This window comes from Bubalus bubalis, chromosome X (assembly GCF_019923935.1).
Source record: "Bubalus bubalis isolate 160015118507 breed Murrah chromosome X, NDDB_SH_1, whole genome shotgun sequence".
Lineage (NCBI taxonomy): Eukaryota > Metazoa > Chordata > Mammalia > Artiodactyla > Bovidae > Bubalus > Bubalus bubalis.
This window is the reverse complement of record NC_059181.1, coordinates 94,445,796-94,461,708: the sequence shown is the minus strand read 5'-3', so window position 1 is coordinate 94,461,708 and position 15,913 is coordinate 94,445,796. Positions and strand designations below refer to the sequence as shown.

At 38.4% G+C, this 15,913-nt stretch overlaps 1 pseudogene; it reads left to right on the top strand.

Annotated features, from left to right (window-relative positions):
* Positions 1-11,198: 11,198 nt before the first annotated feature.
* LOC123331694 lies at positions 11,199-14,292 on the top strand (annotated as a pseudogene).
* Positions 14,293-15,913: the final 1,621 nt, after the last annotated feature.

Sequence of the window (15,913 nt, the reverse complement as noted above, 5' to 3'; positions counted from 1 at the left end):
CAGGGTTGATTTCTTTTTGGATTGATTGGTTCGATCTCCTTGCAGTCAACGGGATTCTCAATAGTCTTCTCCAGCACTACAGTTTTAAAGCATCAGTTCTTTAGAACTCAGCCTTCTTTATGGTCCAACTCTCACACCTGCACATGACTACTGGAAAAGCCATAGCTTTCAGTATTTGTACATTTGTTGACAAAGTGATGTACATTATCTAGGTTTGTCATCACTTTCCTTCCAAGGAGCCAGTGTCTTTTAATTTCATGACTGCAGTGAATGTTAGCAGTGATTTTCGAGCCTAAGAAAATAAAATCTGCCAACTGCTTCCGATTTTCCTTCTTCTATTTGCCATGAAATAATGGCTCAGTCGCTAAGTCATGTCTGGCTCTTTGCGATCCCATAGACTGTAGCCTGCCAGGCCCTCTGTCCATGGGGGGTTTTTCAGGCAAGAATACTGGAGTGGGTTGCCATTTCCTTCTCCAGGGAATGTTCCTGGACCATAGACTGAACCCATGGCTCTTGCCTTGGCAGATGAATTCTTTACCACTGAGCCACCAGAAAAGCCCCTAAGTGGGTATGGATGGATTTTGTTTATATCAAGTGGGAGGAATTTTAGAACAAGAGTGGCAGTTTTGTTTGGAGAAAATCTGTACAGATAATATTAAAACACAGCATACTTCACATGTCTGTGAAGAACTACAATAACATGGTCAACATATGCAAAATTTATGATAGTCTTCCAACTTGATCTAAATTCAGACCTTACTGAATGCTGAAAATATTAAACTGACTGAATATTCTTTATATACTACTTGTATCTCACAGTCTTGCACCTGATCTCCATAAATATAATATTTCAGTATTTATGAAGATAAATACTTCAGTATTTAGCTTGGTTTGTGACTGTGGGATTTTTGTATTTGTTTCATCATGTACTTGCTAGCTGTCCTCTGCAACTTTCAACCTGTTAATCAGCTTGATAACTACTAAGATCCTGGTACTACATATGACCTCTAATTGCAGATGATTTGTTGATGACAGCATTTTTACACAACAACTCAATTAGTAGATAAGTTACTACAGAAAAATGTTTTATAAAGCAAAGATATGAGTCATTTTTTAAAAGTAACCATGTTCCCCAAAAGTAAAGTATTCTTTATCTTGTTAATATTTACTTTTGTTTTTTGTTTGTTTTGTTTGGTCAAGAGTAGCTTACAAATCTTTGAGTACTAACCAAGACATTTTTCAAAATGATCTCAAAGAACTTGGCTACTGTTAAACAATAAGAATAATAATGAGTGAAGTGATACACCATCATCACTTCCACCATGCATTTATGTTCTTCTCATTAGCCTACAATAGTTTCCCACAACTTTGCAATTTAAGTCTTATTCCCACTCATGTGCTTCAAGAACTTTACATCATGCAATATGTCCATGCAGAGCCCAACTCACTATTGGTCAACTTGAGCTAACACAAAAGCTATAAGCTATGCAATTCTATCTTGCTGAGGAACTGAAATGAAGCAGGGTATAATTCAAAGTTACACTTCAATATGACAAAAATACATTTAAAAGTTGCAAGCATATAAGTCTTGCAGCATATACTGTATTCACAGTTTAAAGATGTATGATGTACAACTCAGAATTTCAGTTTCTAATATTACCTATTTCTGGTCTTACCTATTTTTTATGGAGTAGCGTGGTCAGATCTCATAATTATCAGGTGTTTAGAACGATCATCTTATAAAAGCCAGTAGACATTCACAGAACTTTGTATTTGCTTAAACAAAACAAACAAAATTTCCCAAAAGATTTGTCATTGTCTGAAAGTCTCTGTCAGTAATCTATCTACTTGAATTGTCAGCCAAACTTATCATCAGAGCTTGCTATTTAATATATAACTGTGTCCATCTATCTAATTTCCTGTCTTAAATCTCTTTAAAAAGCAACAAGGTAGTCCTTCAAAATTAGATAGATGAGTACATTGCTTCCTGAAGGAATGGTGAAGGATCATGTTTCCTTTTTATCTCCCCTGTATCTAGCAAAGAACAAGACATATAGTAATTCTGAAAATAAATGAAATGCTACATTTTATATTGCCATACAGTTTACAAATGCATTTTAAAAAAACCTTCTCTAATTTGATCCAAGTATTGTCATTTTTATTCATAATTCTCATTATTTTACAGATGAAGACTATCCCACTTATAAGGCTGTAATTTGCCAAAATATAAATGACTGTCATGACTGGATCATTAGACAACCTGGACTACTGTCATGATTGACTTCTAATACAGTTCTCCCCTTAGAATAAAACTTCTTCAGCATTTAAGAAATGAATGATCCATGCATTCATGTATGAAATAAATATATATCGGGCAACTTTGATGTATGAGGCAGTGAAAAGGATTCAAATACAGGCGTGAATATGTGATGCTTGAATATTGTATATTTTGAAGACAGAGCCATCTTTGGAGGAGAGAAGGATGATACTGAATCCAAGCCAGTTCTCTGAGGAAATCGCCACCTTTTATTGACCATGAAATCAACAGGCAAAATTCCCATTAGGTTTCCTGAGTACCTGAGGAAGTTCTTTTTTATAATTCAAGATCCTACCAGAACTCTTTCAGCTCATCTTAACCACTCAGCTACTAGAATAGCAAGCAAACCATGCACATTTGCTTGAATATTCACTAACAGCTTTATTGTAAAACTCCAGATAACACAAAAGTTTCATAAGGACAATTTTTTTTTCTCTTAACCAAGGGTAAATATATTCAACACAAGGAAACTGTGAACATGCATATATACACAGCCAGCTTATGGAATGGCATAAGAAAAGCTTATGGAAAATTCAACTGTTCTCAGTTTTGGAACTATGAAAAACATTTTAGCTAAGTTATTTTTATTGCAGTAAAAAATATACAACATAAAATTTACAATCTTAACTGTTTTTGAAGCAGCTTTATTTTTAATATTTAGATGTTTTGACTGTTTCATAAGCAATTCAGCAGTGTTAAGTATATTCACACTGTGGTGAAACAGGTCTCCAAAGTTTTTCATCTTGCCAACCTGAAAATGTATCCCCAATAAACAACTCTTAACTTCCCCCTCCCCCAGTCCCTGGTAACCAACATTCTACCTCTGTTTCCATAAAACTGACTACTTTACATAAGTCACGTTTAGTGGAATTATATAGTATTTGTCTTTTTGCAACAGGCTTATTTCACTAGCATAATGACCTCAAGGTTCATGCATGTTACAGCATGTGACAACTTAACTTGCTAGTTAAGTCTGTTCAGTATCTCATTATATATACCTCACATTTTTTTAAATCCATTCATCCAAATGAATGCACATTTTTCTTGTTTGGCAATTGTAATACTGCTGCTATGAACAGGCAGGGATGTGTAAATATCTCTCTGAGACACAGCTTTCGGTTCTTGGTGTATATATCCAGAAATAAGAATGCTGGATCATATGAAGGTTTTTTTCTTTGAATGTCTATACTGTTTTCCATGAGGGCTTCCCTGGAGACGGGGTTCAGTCTCTGGGTTGGAAAGATCCCCTGGAGAAGGGAATGGAAACCCACTCTAGTACTCTTGCCTGGAAAATCCCATGAGCAGAGGAGCCTGGCAGCCTATAGTCCATGGGGTAGCAGGGTGTTGGATTCGACTAAGTACACATGCCAACATCACTCTTTTCCCTAGTAGTTGAACCGTTTTACGATCCCATCCACAGTACATATAAGTTCTCATTTTTCCACATCCTTGTCAATGCTTAATATTTTCTGTTTTCTTTCAATAGTACTCAACCTAGTGAGAATAATATGATATCTTATTATAACTCAATGAAACTAAGCCATGCCCATAGGGCAACCCAAGATGGGCGGGTCATGGTGGAGAGATCTGACAGAATGTGGTCCACTGGAGAAGGGAATGGCAAACCACTTCAGTATTCTTGCCTTGAGAACCCCATGAACAGTATGAAAAGGCAAAATGATAGGATACTGAAAGAGAAACTCCCCAGGTCAGTAGGTACCCAATATGCTACTGGAGATCAGTGGAGAAATAACTCCGGAAAGAATGAAGGGATGGAGTCAAAGCAAAAAGAATACCCAGCTGTGGATGTGACTGGTGATACAAGCAAGGTCTGATGCTGTAAAGAGCAATATTGCATAGGAACCTGGAATGTCAGGTCCATGAATCAAGGCAAATTGGAAGTGGTCAAACAAGAGATGGCAAGAGTGAATGTTGACATTCTAGGAATCAGCTAACTGAAATGGACTGGAATGGGTGAATTCAACTCAGATGATCATTATATCTACTACTGTGGGCAGGAATCCCTCAGAAGAAATGGAGTAGCCATCATGGTCAACAAAAGAGTCTGAAATGCAGTACATGGATGCAATCTCAAAAACGACAGAATGATCTCTGTTTGTTTCCAAGGCAAACCATTCAATATCACAGTAATCCAAGTCTATGCCCCAACCAGTAAGGCTGAAGAAGCTGAAGTTGAACGGTTCTATGGAAGACCTATAAGACCTTTTACAACTAACACCCAAAAAAGATGTCCTTTTCATTATAGGGGACTGGAATGCAAAAGTAGGAAGTCAAGAAACACCTGGAGTAACAAGCAAACTTGTCCTTGGAATAGGGAATGAAGCAGGGCAAAGACTAATAGAGTTTTGCCAAGAAAATGCACTGGTCATAACAAACACCCTCTTCCAACAACACAAGAGAAGACTCTATACATGGACATCACCAGATGGTCGACACCAAAATCAGATTGATTATATTCTTTGCAGCCAAAGATGGAGAAGCTCTATACAGTCAGCAAAAACAAGACCAGGAGCTGACTGTGGCTCAGATCACGAACTCCTTATTGCCAAATTCAGACTTAAATTGAAGAAAGTAGGGAAAACCACTAGACCATTCAGGTATGACCTAAATCAAATCCCATCCCTTATGATTATACAGTGGAAGTGAGAAATAGATTTAAGGGCCTAGATCTGATAGACTGCCTGATGAGCTATGGAATGAGGTTCCTGACATTGTACAGGAGACTGGGATCAAGACCATCCCCATGGAAAAGAAATGCAAAAAAGCAAAATGGCTGTCTGGGGAGGCCTTAGAAATAGCTGTGAAAAGAAGAGAAGCGATAAACAAAAGAGAAAAGGAAAGATATAAGCATCTGAATGCAGATTTCCAAAGAATAGCAAGAAGAGATAAGAAAGCCTTCTTCAGCGATCAATGCAAAGAAATAGAGGAAAACAACAGAATGGGAAAGACTAGAGATCTCTTCAAGAAAATCAGAGATACCAAAGGAACATTTCATGCAAAGATGGGCTCGATAAAGGACAGAAATGGTATGGACCTAACAGAAGCAGAAGATATTAAGAAGAGATGGCAAGAATACACAGAAGAACTGTACAAAAAAGATCTTCAGGATCCAGATGATAATGATGGTGTGATCACTGACCTAGAGCCAGACATCCTGGAATGTGAAGTCAAGTAGGCCATAGAAAGCATCAGTGAACACCATAGACTGGAGCACGCCAGGCTTCCTCATCCATTACCAACTCCTAGAGCTTTTTCAAACTCATGTCCATGGAGTGTGTGATGCCATCCAACATTTCATCCTCTGTCGTCCGCTTCTCTTCCTGCCTTCAATCTTTCCCCTGCCTTCAATCTTTCCCAGCATTAGGGTCTTTCCCCAGTGAATCAGGTCATCCCATCAGGTGGCCAAAGTATTGGAGCTTCAGCTTCAGCATCAGTCCTTTCAATGAATATTCAGGACTGATTTCCTTTAGGATTGACTGGTTTGATTTCTTTGCAGTCCAAGGGACTCTCAAGAGTCTTCTCCAACACCACAGTTCAAAAGCAGCAATTGTTTGGCCCTCAGCTTCCTTTGTAGTCCAAATCTCACTTTCATACATGACTATTTGAAAAAAAAAACATAGCTTTGACTATATGGAATTTTGTCAGCAAGGTAATGTCTCTGCTTTTTAATATGCTGTCTAGGTTGGTCATATCTTTTCTTTCAAGGAGCTAGTGTCTTTTAATTTCACGCCTAGTCATTATCTGCAGTAATTTTTTTTTCTGTTTAGTATCTACTAAACAAAGCTAGTGGAGGTGATAGAATTCCAGTTGAGCTATTCCAAATCCTGAAAGATGATGCTGTGAAAGTGCTGCACTCACTATGCCAGCAAATTTGGAAAACTCAGCAGTGGCCACAGGACTGGAAAAGGTCAGTTTTCATTCCAATCCCAAAGAAAGGCAATGCCAAAGAATGCTCAAACTACCACACAATTGCACTCATCTCACACCCTAGGAAAGTAATGCTCAAAATTCTCCAAGCCAGGCTTCAGCAATATGTGAACCGTGAACTTCCTGATGTTCAAACTGGTTTTAGTAAAGGCAGAGGAACCAGAGATCAAACTGCAAACATCCACTGGATCATGAAAAAAGCAAGAGAGTTCCAGAAAAACATCTATTTCTGCTTTATTGACTATGCCAAAGCCTTTGACTGTGTGGATCACAATAAACTGTGGAAAATTCTGAAAGAGATGGGAATACCAGACCACCTGACCTGACTCTTGAGAAATTTGTATGCAGGTCAGGAAGCAACAGTTAGAACTGGACATGGAACAACAGACTGGTTCCAAATAGGAAAATGAGTACTTCAAGGCTGTATATTGTCACCCTGTTTATTTAATTTTTATGCAGAGTACATCATGAGAAACGCTGGACTGGAAGAAGCACAAGCTGGAATCAAGATTGCCAGAAGAAATATCAACAACCTCAGATATGCAGATGACACCACCCTTATGGCAGAAAGTGAAGAGGAACTAAAAACCTCTTGATGTAGGTGAAAGAGGAGATTGAGAAAGTTGGCTTAAAGCTCAACATTCAGAAAACGAAGATCATGGCGTCCGGTCCCATCACTTCCTGGGAAATAGATGGGGAAACAGTGGAAACAGTGTCAGACTTTCTTTTTCTGGGCTCCAAAATCACTGCAGATGGTGACTGCAGCCATGAAATTAAAAGACCCTTACTCCTTGGAAGGAAAATTATGACCAGCCTAGAGAGCATATTCAAAAGCAGAGACTTTTGCCAAAGTACTCAAGTTTCAGCTTCAGCATCATTCCCTCCAAAGAAATCCCAGGGCTGATCTTCAGAATGGACTGGTTGGATCTCCTTGCAGTCCAAGGGACTCTCAAGAGTCTTCTCCAACACCACAGTTCAAAAGTATCAATTCTTCAGCACTCAGCCTTCTTCACAGTCCAACTCTCACATCCATACATGACCACAGGAAAAACCATAGACTTGACTAGACGGATCTTTGGTGGCAAAGTAATATCTCTGCTTTTCAATATGCTCTCTAGGTTGGTCATAAACTTTCTTTCAAGGAGTAAGCGTCTTTTAATTTCATGGCTGCAGTCACCATCTGCAGTGATTTTGGAGCCCCCCAAAATAAAGTCTGACACTGTTTCCACTGTTTCCCCATCTATTTCCCATGAAGTGATGGGGCCAGATGCCATGATCTTCGTTTTCTGAATGTTGAGCTTTAAGCCAACTTTTTCACTCTCCACTTTCACTTTCATCAAGAGGCTTTTTAGTTCCTCTTCACTTTCTGCCATAAGGGTGGTGTCATCTGCATATCTGAGGTTATTGATATTTTTTACGGCAGTCTTGATTCCAGCTTGTGCTTCTTCCAGCCCAGCATTTCTTATGATGTATGCTGCATATAAGTTAAATAAGCAGGGTGACAGTATACAGCCTTGACATACTCCTTTTCCTATTTGGAACAAGTCTGTTGTTCCATGTCCAGTTCTAACTGTTGCTTCCTGACCTGCATATAGGTTTCTCAAGAGGCAGGTCAGGTGGTCTGGTAATTCTTCTAGGTCTTTGTTAATTGATTCTTGCCTTTTCTCCGTTTTGTTTTCAAGGTTTTTGATCATCTTTACTATCATTATTCTGAATTCTTTTTCAGGGAGTTTGCCTATTTTCTCTGTATTTATTTGGTCTTCTGTGTTTCTAGTTTGTTCCCTCATTTGTGTAATATTTCTCTGCCTTTTCATTATTTTTTTTTTAACTTATTGTGTTTGAGGTCTCCTTTTCCCAGGCTTCAAGGTTGAATTCTTTCTTCCTTTTTTTTTTCTTCCCTCCTAAGGTTGGTCCAGTGGCTTGTGTAAGCTTCGTATAGGGTGAGATTTGTGCTGAGTTTTTGTTTGTTTGTTTTTCCTCTGATTGGCAAGGCTGAATGATATAGTAATCTTGCCTGCTGATGATTGGGTTTGTATTTTTGTTTTGTTTGTTGTTTAGGTGAGGTATCCTGCATAGGGTGCTACTGGTGGTTGGGTGTTGCTGGGTCTTGTTTTCAAGCAGTTTCCTTTGTGTGAGTTCTCACTATTTGATACTCCCTAGGGTTAGTTCTCTGGTAGTCTAAGGTCTTGGAGTCAGCGGTCCCACTCCACAGGCTCAGGGCTTGATCTCTGGTCAGGAATCAAGATTCCACAAGTGGTTTGCTATGGTATTAAGTGAGATTAAAACAAATATCCAAAACTAGAAAGCAAATACGAACCCCAGACAAATGGCAGTTACAAAATCAGACAAGTAATAATTAAAATAATAAAATATACATACATGAATATACATCCATGAGCAAAGTGAAAACAGTCCAACAAAAACAAGGCACAGTAGATTGACCCAGTGAACAAAGGAAATGAAAAATTATACTTACCAGTTAAGAACAAAACTGACTAAAGCACAAACTGGAAAACAAAATTAAAACAAGGGGCCAAGTGGGGAATAAAGCAATGGAAACAATAACAAATATGTTGAGAGGAAAGTAAAGAAAGAAAGAATAGATATGTAACATTAAATAGAGTTAGATGAAGATTTATATACATTAAAGATTAACTTCAAGTGGAAAAGAACAGTAGAAAAGGCAAACAAATGAATAAATGTAGAAAAAATGTAATAGGTTTTTAAAAATTAAAATTATAAAAAAGAGAAAAGAAAAAAAAAAAGAAAGGAGAAAGAATAAAGAAAAAAAAGAGGAAAGCTCCATAAAACTGCAAAAGCCCAACTTAGAGCCAGAGATTTATAACAACAATAAAAATCATGACTGAATATACACCTAAACATATATACTGATAAGCAAAATCAAAACAGTCCAACAAAAATACAGTACAATATATTGACCCAGCAAACAAAGGAATCGAAAAATTATATCTACCAGATTAAAACTGGGGAAAAAAATAAGAAACTAAAGCAAGGTGCCAACTGGGGAATAAAGCAATGAAAATAAAACTAACCAATTTGTTGAGAAGAAAGAAAAGAAAGAATAAATATGCAAAGTTAAATAGAGGCAGATAAAGAAGATCTATATACATTAAAGATTAACTGCAAGGGAGAAAAACAGTAGGAAAAGCAAACAAGGGAATAAATGTAAATATATATATATATATATATATATATATATATATATGCTAAAAAATTAAAATAAAAAAAAAGAGAGAGAGAGAAAGAAAAGGAAAACTCCACAGGACTGAAAAATCCCAATGTAGAGGTTTATAACAACAATAAAACTTGTGACTGAGGAAAAAAAATAAAAAAGCTCAGAAGCTTAATTAGATTTCATAGGGCCAATAAAATAGACAACTACAACAGGTGGAGAAATAAAAGGAAAAAAAAAGAAAAAAATCCAAAAGAATCTACAGAACAAGTCAAAATATAAGAATAATAAATGTTTTTCTTGAGTCACTGCTGTCAGAGTCCTTTCCTTTGCTGTGAGTCATAGTCCACCTCATCTCCCTAGGATGCCCTCCAACACTGTGTTGATCTCTGGACCTGCTGTGGGTGCAGCTCAGATTCTAATCTGGTCCTACTCCTGTGTGTTCTTGCTTCCAATGTTCACAGCTATAAGAACTACTGTTTTCTTTTGTGGTAGCTCTCAATGATCTTTTATATATTCCATTGACACAGAGTCTGCCTAGTTAATGGTGTGCATTTAATCAGCAGCGTGTACAGCTGGTGGAAAGGTTTTGGGTTTTCTCCTTTAGCCACACTGCCCCTGGGTTTCAATTGTGGTTTTCTTTCCACCTCTGCATGTGGATCATCCTCTGGGGTTTGCTCCTGAGGCTTCCCTGTAGGACTTGGGCTTGCCTCTGTGAGGGCCAGGTGTAGAGGTAATGCAGTTGCTTGGGTCACATGGTTCTGGCAGCACCAGGCACACAGAGGAGTTGGCAGCTAGGGCAGCAGAAAATATAGTGCTCTAGAAGGGTATGGCAAACAATATTGGCCAGTATACTGCAGTATTCTTGCCTGGAGAACCCCCCTTCCCTGACAAATAAGCCTGAAAGGCCACAGTCTGCAGGGTCACAGAGCCAGACATGATCAAAGTGACCTTGTGCACATATACACAAGACTTTTTTTCCTGTTCCAGCTCTGCCTTAGTGAGAGTTGAGTGTGAAAGTATTGCACCTGCTTGGCTTGTGGGAACCCTGGTGATGCCAAGTGTGCAGGGACACAGACTGACTTCACTGAAGGAGTTATGGCCCTATCAGAGTCGTTTTTCAACCCTTTTGTAGCTGACGATCAGAAGGCCTTTTTGGCCAGTCTTTCTCCTTAGCTCCACCCATTCAGGCACTTAGAGGGCTCCCTTGCCTGAGGTCTTTCTCTGTTCAGAGCATCAGGCACATAGAGGGACCCCCCTGGCTCAGGTCCTACTCTGTAGATTGGCACGTCAGGCACTTAAAGGGGCACCCTGGGTGGGATCCTGCTCTGCAGTTCAGTGTGTCAGGCATTTGATGGGCCAGCCTCTCTATTGTTCAGCTGCCAATGCTGGCCTGTGGGGAGAGAGAGGCTATGGTGATGGCTCCACCCCCTATGCATGACCCGGCTGTATCACCTTGCTTCCATGGCTGCCTGGCTTTCCTCCACAGGCATTTCCTATCACAGTCTCCTTTCTCAATCTGTCCCTCTGCAGTCAACAGCACTCCTCACTCTGGAATCGTTCCACATTCCCCAAACTCCAGCTCCCAGCCACTGCACCTTCCGGGGGACCCTTATCCCTGTCCAGGCTATGTATGGCTGTGGCAAGGACTGTCTGATTCTCATTCCATTTAGGTGCCACAGATCAGCTGCTTCACTCTCAGCCTTAAATGTTTCTCCTCTGATTCAGACAATTGCCCCGATGTGGGATCAGATCCCTGCTTCAGTTCCTCCACCAGCCCAGGGCAGGTCCAGTCCTACTAATACTTCTGTTTTTCCCCCAAGTTCCTTTGTTCTACTGAGTTTTGCGTGGTACTATATATTCTTTTCCTCTGGTCAGGTACTCCTGTCCACTCTGAACTGATGTTCTGAATGTACTTCTGTGTCTGAAAGTGTGTTCCCAATGTATCCATGGAGAGAGATGTACTCCCCATCCACCTACTCCTCCACCATCTTGTTCTCTCTTCCTTGTTTCTTGTATCCTATGTTTTACTCTTTCTTAGATTGTTCTTTCATTTTGGAGGAGCAGCACAACCTCTGGTAGATTTCTAAAAAGACCACCTGGATTGTTTCCATTCACCCTATTACTTCCTGGCTTAGGGTTCAGCTTTCCCTCGTTTGCTAAATGGTATGACTTCTAGTTTCAATTTTTTTTTCTGTTGTCTCATTCTTTCCATTATCTTTTCATTATTGATTTATTTCCCATTTAGCTTTTTCTCATTGCTACTTTTAATGAGGTGTTAAAGGAAAAGAGAGGTAAATTGTTCACTACAATTTAGAAAGTTTTGCACTAACTGCCGAGTTTGGTTTAATTTTTTAAAGTTCAGATCAGATCAGTCACTCAGTCATGTTTGACTCTTTGCAACCCCATGAATCGCAGCACGCCAGGCCTCCCTGTCCATCACCAACTCACGGAGTTCACTCAGACTCACGTCCATCGAGTCAGTGATGCCATCCAGCCATCTCATCCTCTGTCGTCCCCTTCTCCTCCTGCCCCCAAGCAGGAGAGTCTTTTCCAATGAGTCAAATCTTTGCATGAGGTGGCCAAAGTACTGGAGTTTCAGCTTTAGCATCATTCCTTCCAAAGAAATCCCAGGGCTGATCTCCTTCAGAATGGACTGGTTGGATCTCCTGGCAGTCCAAGGGACTCTCAAGAGTCTTTTCCAACACCACAATTCAAAAACATCAATTCTTCGGCGCTCAGCCTTCTTCATAGTCCAACTCTCACATCCATACATGACCACAGGAAAAACCATAGCCTTGACTAGACGAACCTTTGTTGGCAAAGTAATGTCTCTGCTTTTGAATATGCTATAGTACTTCATAGAAACAGTTTCCATTATGATGCCTAAAAGCCAGCATTTGCAAATTTGATGGAAGTTGGCCAGATATTACTGATAGAAAGTTTTCTTTCTTTTGCACTTAACATCTAAGCTTATTTAGCCCATGAAAATTGTCTCAGTTCAGTTCAGTTGCTCAGTCATGTCTGACTCTTTGAGATTCCATGGACTGCAGCACACCAGGCCTCCCTGTCCATTGCCAACTCCCAGAGCTTGCTCAAACTTGTGCCCATCGAATCAGTGATGCCATCCAACCATCCCATCCTCTGTCATCCCCTTATCCTTCTGCCTTCAATCTTTCCTAGCATCACGGTCTTTTCCAGTGAGTTAGTTCTTTGCATAAGGAGGCCAAAATATTGGAGTTTCAGCTTCAACATCAGTTTATCCAATGAATATTCAGGATTGATTTCATTTAGGATTGAATGGTTTTATTTCCTTGCTTTCCAAGGGACTCTCAAGAGTCTTCTCCAACACCACAGTTCAAAAGCATCAATTCCACAGAGTCCAAAAGACCACCAAACTCTTTTCCATCCTATAAAAACTGGAAGAGATGAGGTAGCATCAGAAGAAAACTTTACCTCTATAAGCTGTTTCTACAACATAAGAGTGTAAGATGAGGCAGCAAGACTCATGTAGAAGCTGCAGCAAGTTATCCAGAAGACCTAGCTAAGATAATTAATGAAAGTAGCTACATTAAACAATAGATTTTCAATGTAAACAAAACAGCCTTAGAGTGGTAGAAGGTGCCATCTAAGACTTTCACAGCTAGAAAGGAGAAGTCAATGCCTGGCTTCAAAGTGTCAAAGAACAGGTTGACTTTCTTGTTAGGGACTAATACAGATGGTGATTTAAGTTGAAGAAATGCTCATGTACCATTCCAAAACGCTTAGGGTCCTTGAAAATTATGTTAAATCTACTCTGCTTGTGCTCTACAAATGAAACAACAAAGACTAGATGACAGCACATCTGTTTACAATATGGTGTACTGAAGAGTTTAAGCCACTGCTGAGACCAATTATTCAGAAAAAAAAAATTCCTTTCAAAATGTTACTGCTCCTTAATAATGCACCACATCAGTCAAGAGCTCAAATGGACATGGAAAATGATATTAATGCTTTTATGCCTGTTAACACAATTTCCATTAAGTCAACCATGGAACAAGGAGTGAATTTTCCTTTCAAGTGTTGCTATTTAATAAATACATTTTGCAATGTTTGTAGCTGCCGTGGAGAGTGGTTCCTCTGATGGATCTGTACAAAGTAAGTTGAAAACCCTCTGGAAAGGATTCACCATCCTAGATACCATTAAGAACATTATTGATCCATGGGAAGAATTAAAAATATCAACATTCACAGGAATTTGGAAGTTTATTCCAATTCTCATGGATGACTTCAAGGAGTTTAAGGTTTCAGTGGAGGAAGTCACTGCAGATGTGGGAGAAATAGTAAGAGAAATCAAATTAGATGTGGAACCTGAAGATCTGAATTTCTGCAATCTCAAGAAAAAACTAACAGATGAGGAGTTGCTTCTTATGGATGAGTTAAAAAAGTAGTTGCCTGAGATGGACTCTACTTCCGAGGAAGATGCTGTGAAGATTGTTGAAATGACAACAAATGATTTAGAATATTGCATACACTTTGCTTATATAGGAGCAGCAGTGCTTGAGAGAACTGACTCCAGCTTTGAATTTTCTACTGTTGATAAAATGCTCTCAAACAGCATTGTAAGCTATAGATAAATAATTAGTAAAAGGAAGACCCAATCAGTGCATAAAACTTCATTGTTGTCTTAAATTTTAAGAAATTGCCACAGCTACTCCAACCTTCATCAATCATCAGTCTGATCTTTCAGCAGCCATGAACATCAAGGTAAGACTCTCCACCAGAAAAAAGATAACAACTCACTGAGGGCTCAATTGATGGTTATCATTTTTTTAGGAACAAAGTATTTTTTTAGTTAAGGTATATATATTGTTTATTTTAGACATAATGTTATTGCACAATTAATAGACTACTGTATAGTTACATACAACTTTTAAATGCACTGGAAAACCAAAAAACAAAAGTTTGACTCATTTCACTGCTCTATATTCTCTATCATGGTCAACTGAAATCTCAGAGTTATGCCTTTATTATATGTATTCCAATTTTTTTTAACCTACTCCAAGGTAAAAATTTATAAAATACACAAATGATTTCTTCTACATATTATTGTGTTACAAATACTGGCAAACGATTAGTCATCTCTATTGAATATCTCATCTTCTTTTCTCATTTTAAAGAGAGAATTTATGTGTGTCCTTCTACTGCTCACATCTTGTTGTGGCCCATCTTCTACTATAACTCAGAATCTGGAGCCTTCACTCTCTCATCGATAAATCACTGTATTCTAGGACTATGGGCAGAAGGAAGCTCATAAATTAAAATCATCTAATTATTTTGGTGAATTGTGTCACACTTTACTATTGAAATGAAACAAACTAGACTAGACTAAAAGAATAGAATGTAGCATAGAGTAGAACAGAAGAGAACAAAACATGTTAGTAAGGTAATTATTGTTCCCCATAATTTCAGTTGTTCCTTTTTTTTGGGTATATATATGTATGTGTGTACTGAGTCATGAGCTAAATTAATTCCTTAATATGGTTCATGATTTAAAATGCTTGAAAAACCACTATACTAAAAGGATGACTGTTTTGGCCAACCAAACTAAAGGTTTTCCTGGCTCTGCTATAAAAATAAAAACTTTGCTGCTACTAAAGATATGGCATTTCATTTGGAGGTAGTTCTCTTCCCTGTTGCTTACATTTTTATAAAAAACCAAACATGACTGAAGATTCAAGCAGTGGGCTTTCAAAGGAAGTGTGCTACATACCACATTTTCATCAATCCCTAATTTCAAACTCCTCCATTAGTAAACTCCTCCTTCAGTCTGCAAGCTAACTATAGTTATAGACTTTGATCCAGCAAACTAGTAAATTTGTAAACGTACACTATTTGGAAATATACACATGGCAAACTTAGACTTCAGTCTACATCCTGCTATCTAGTAGACTATAAATGCAAACATATCCAACAGAAACTTTCAAATGTATAGACAACAAATTGAAAACATCAGCATAGAAAACTTAAAGACCTCAGACTGAAAATCACAACAGCAATTCCCTAGAAGTAAGCAATCCTTTTTTTCCTTTTATGTAGCATGCTAAGGAGCTTTAATTTTCAAAAGCATTGAGAGCTTAATTATGTTAATAGAATCTTAGAGAAGACTTTTTATAGTTCTGAAATAGAAAGATAAATATTTATGACTCTTCTTATTTCTAGTAGTGTGGTTAAGTCTGCATTCAGCTACTCACATTCTCTCAGCTGTTCTCTTTATTCCCCTCTCTGATTATTGGTAATATGAACATGATATTGAAAATTGTCATTGTACCTTAGTGTTACTACCTGTGTCAATAACAGTAACTGGCCTATTATATAGCTGTGGCAGTTGGAAGCTTGAGTGGAAAAGGCTAAAGCTTTTGGAGTCAGGCTTGAAACTTTAGCTATGTCCCTTAATCTACTTGAATTTTACTTTC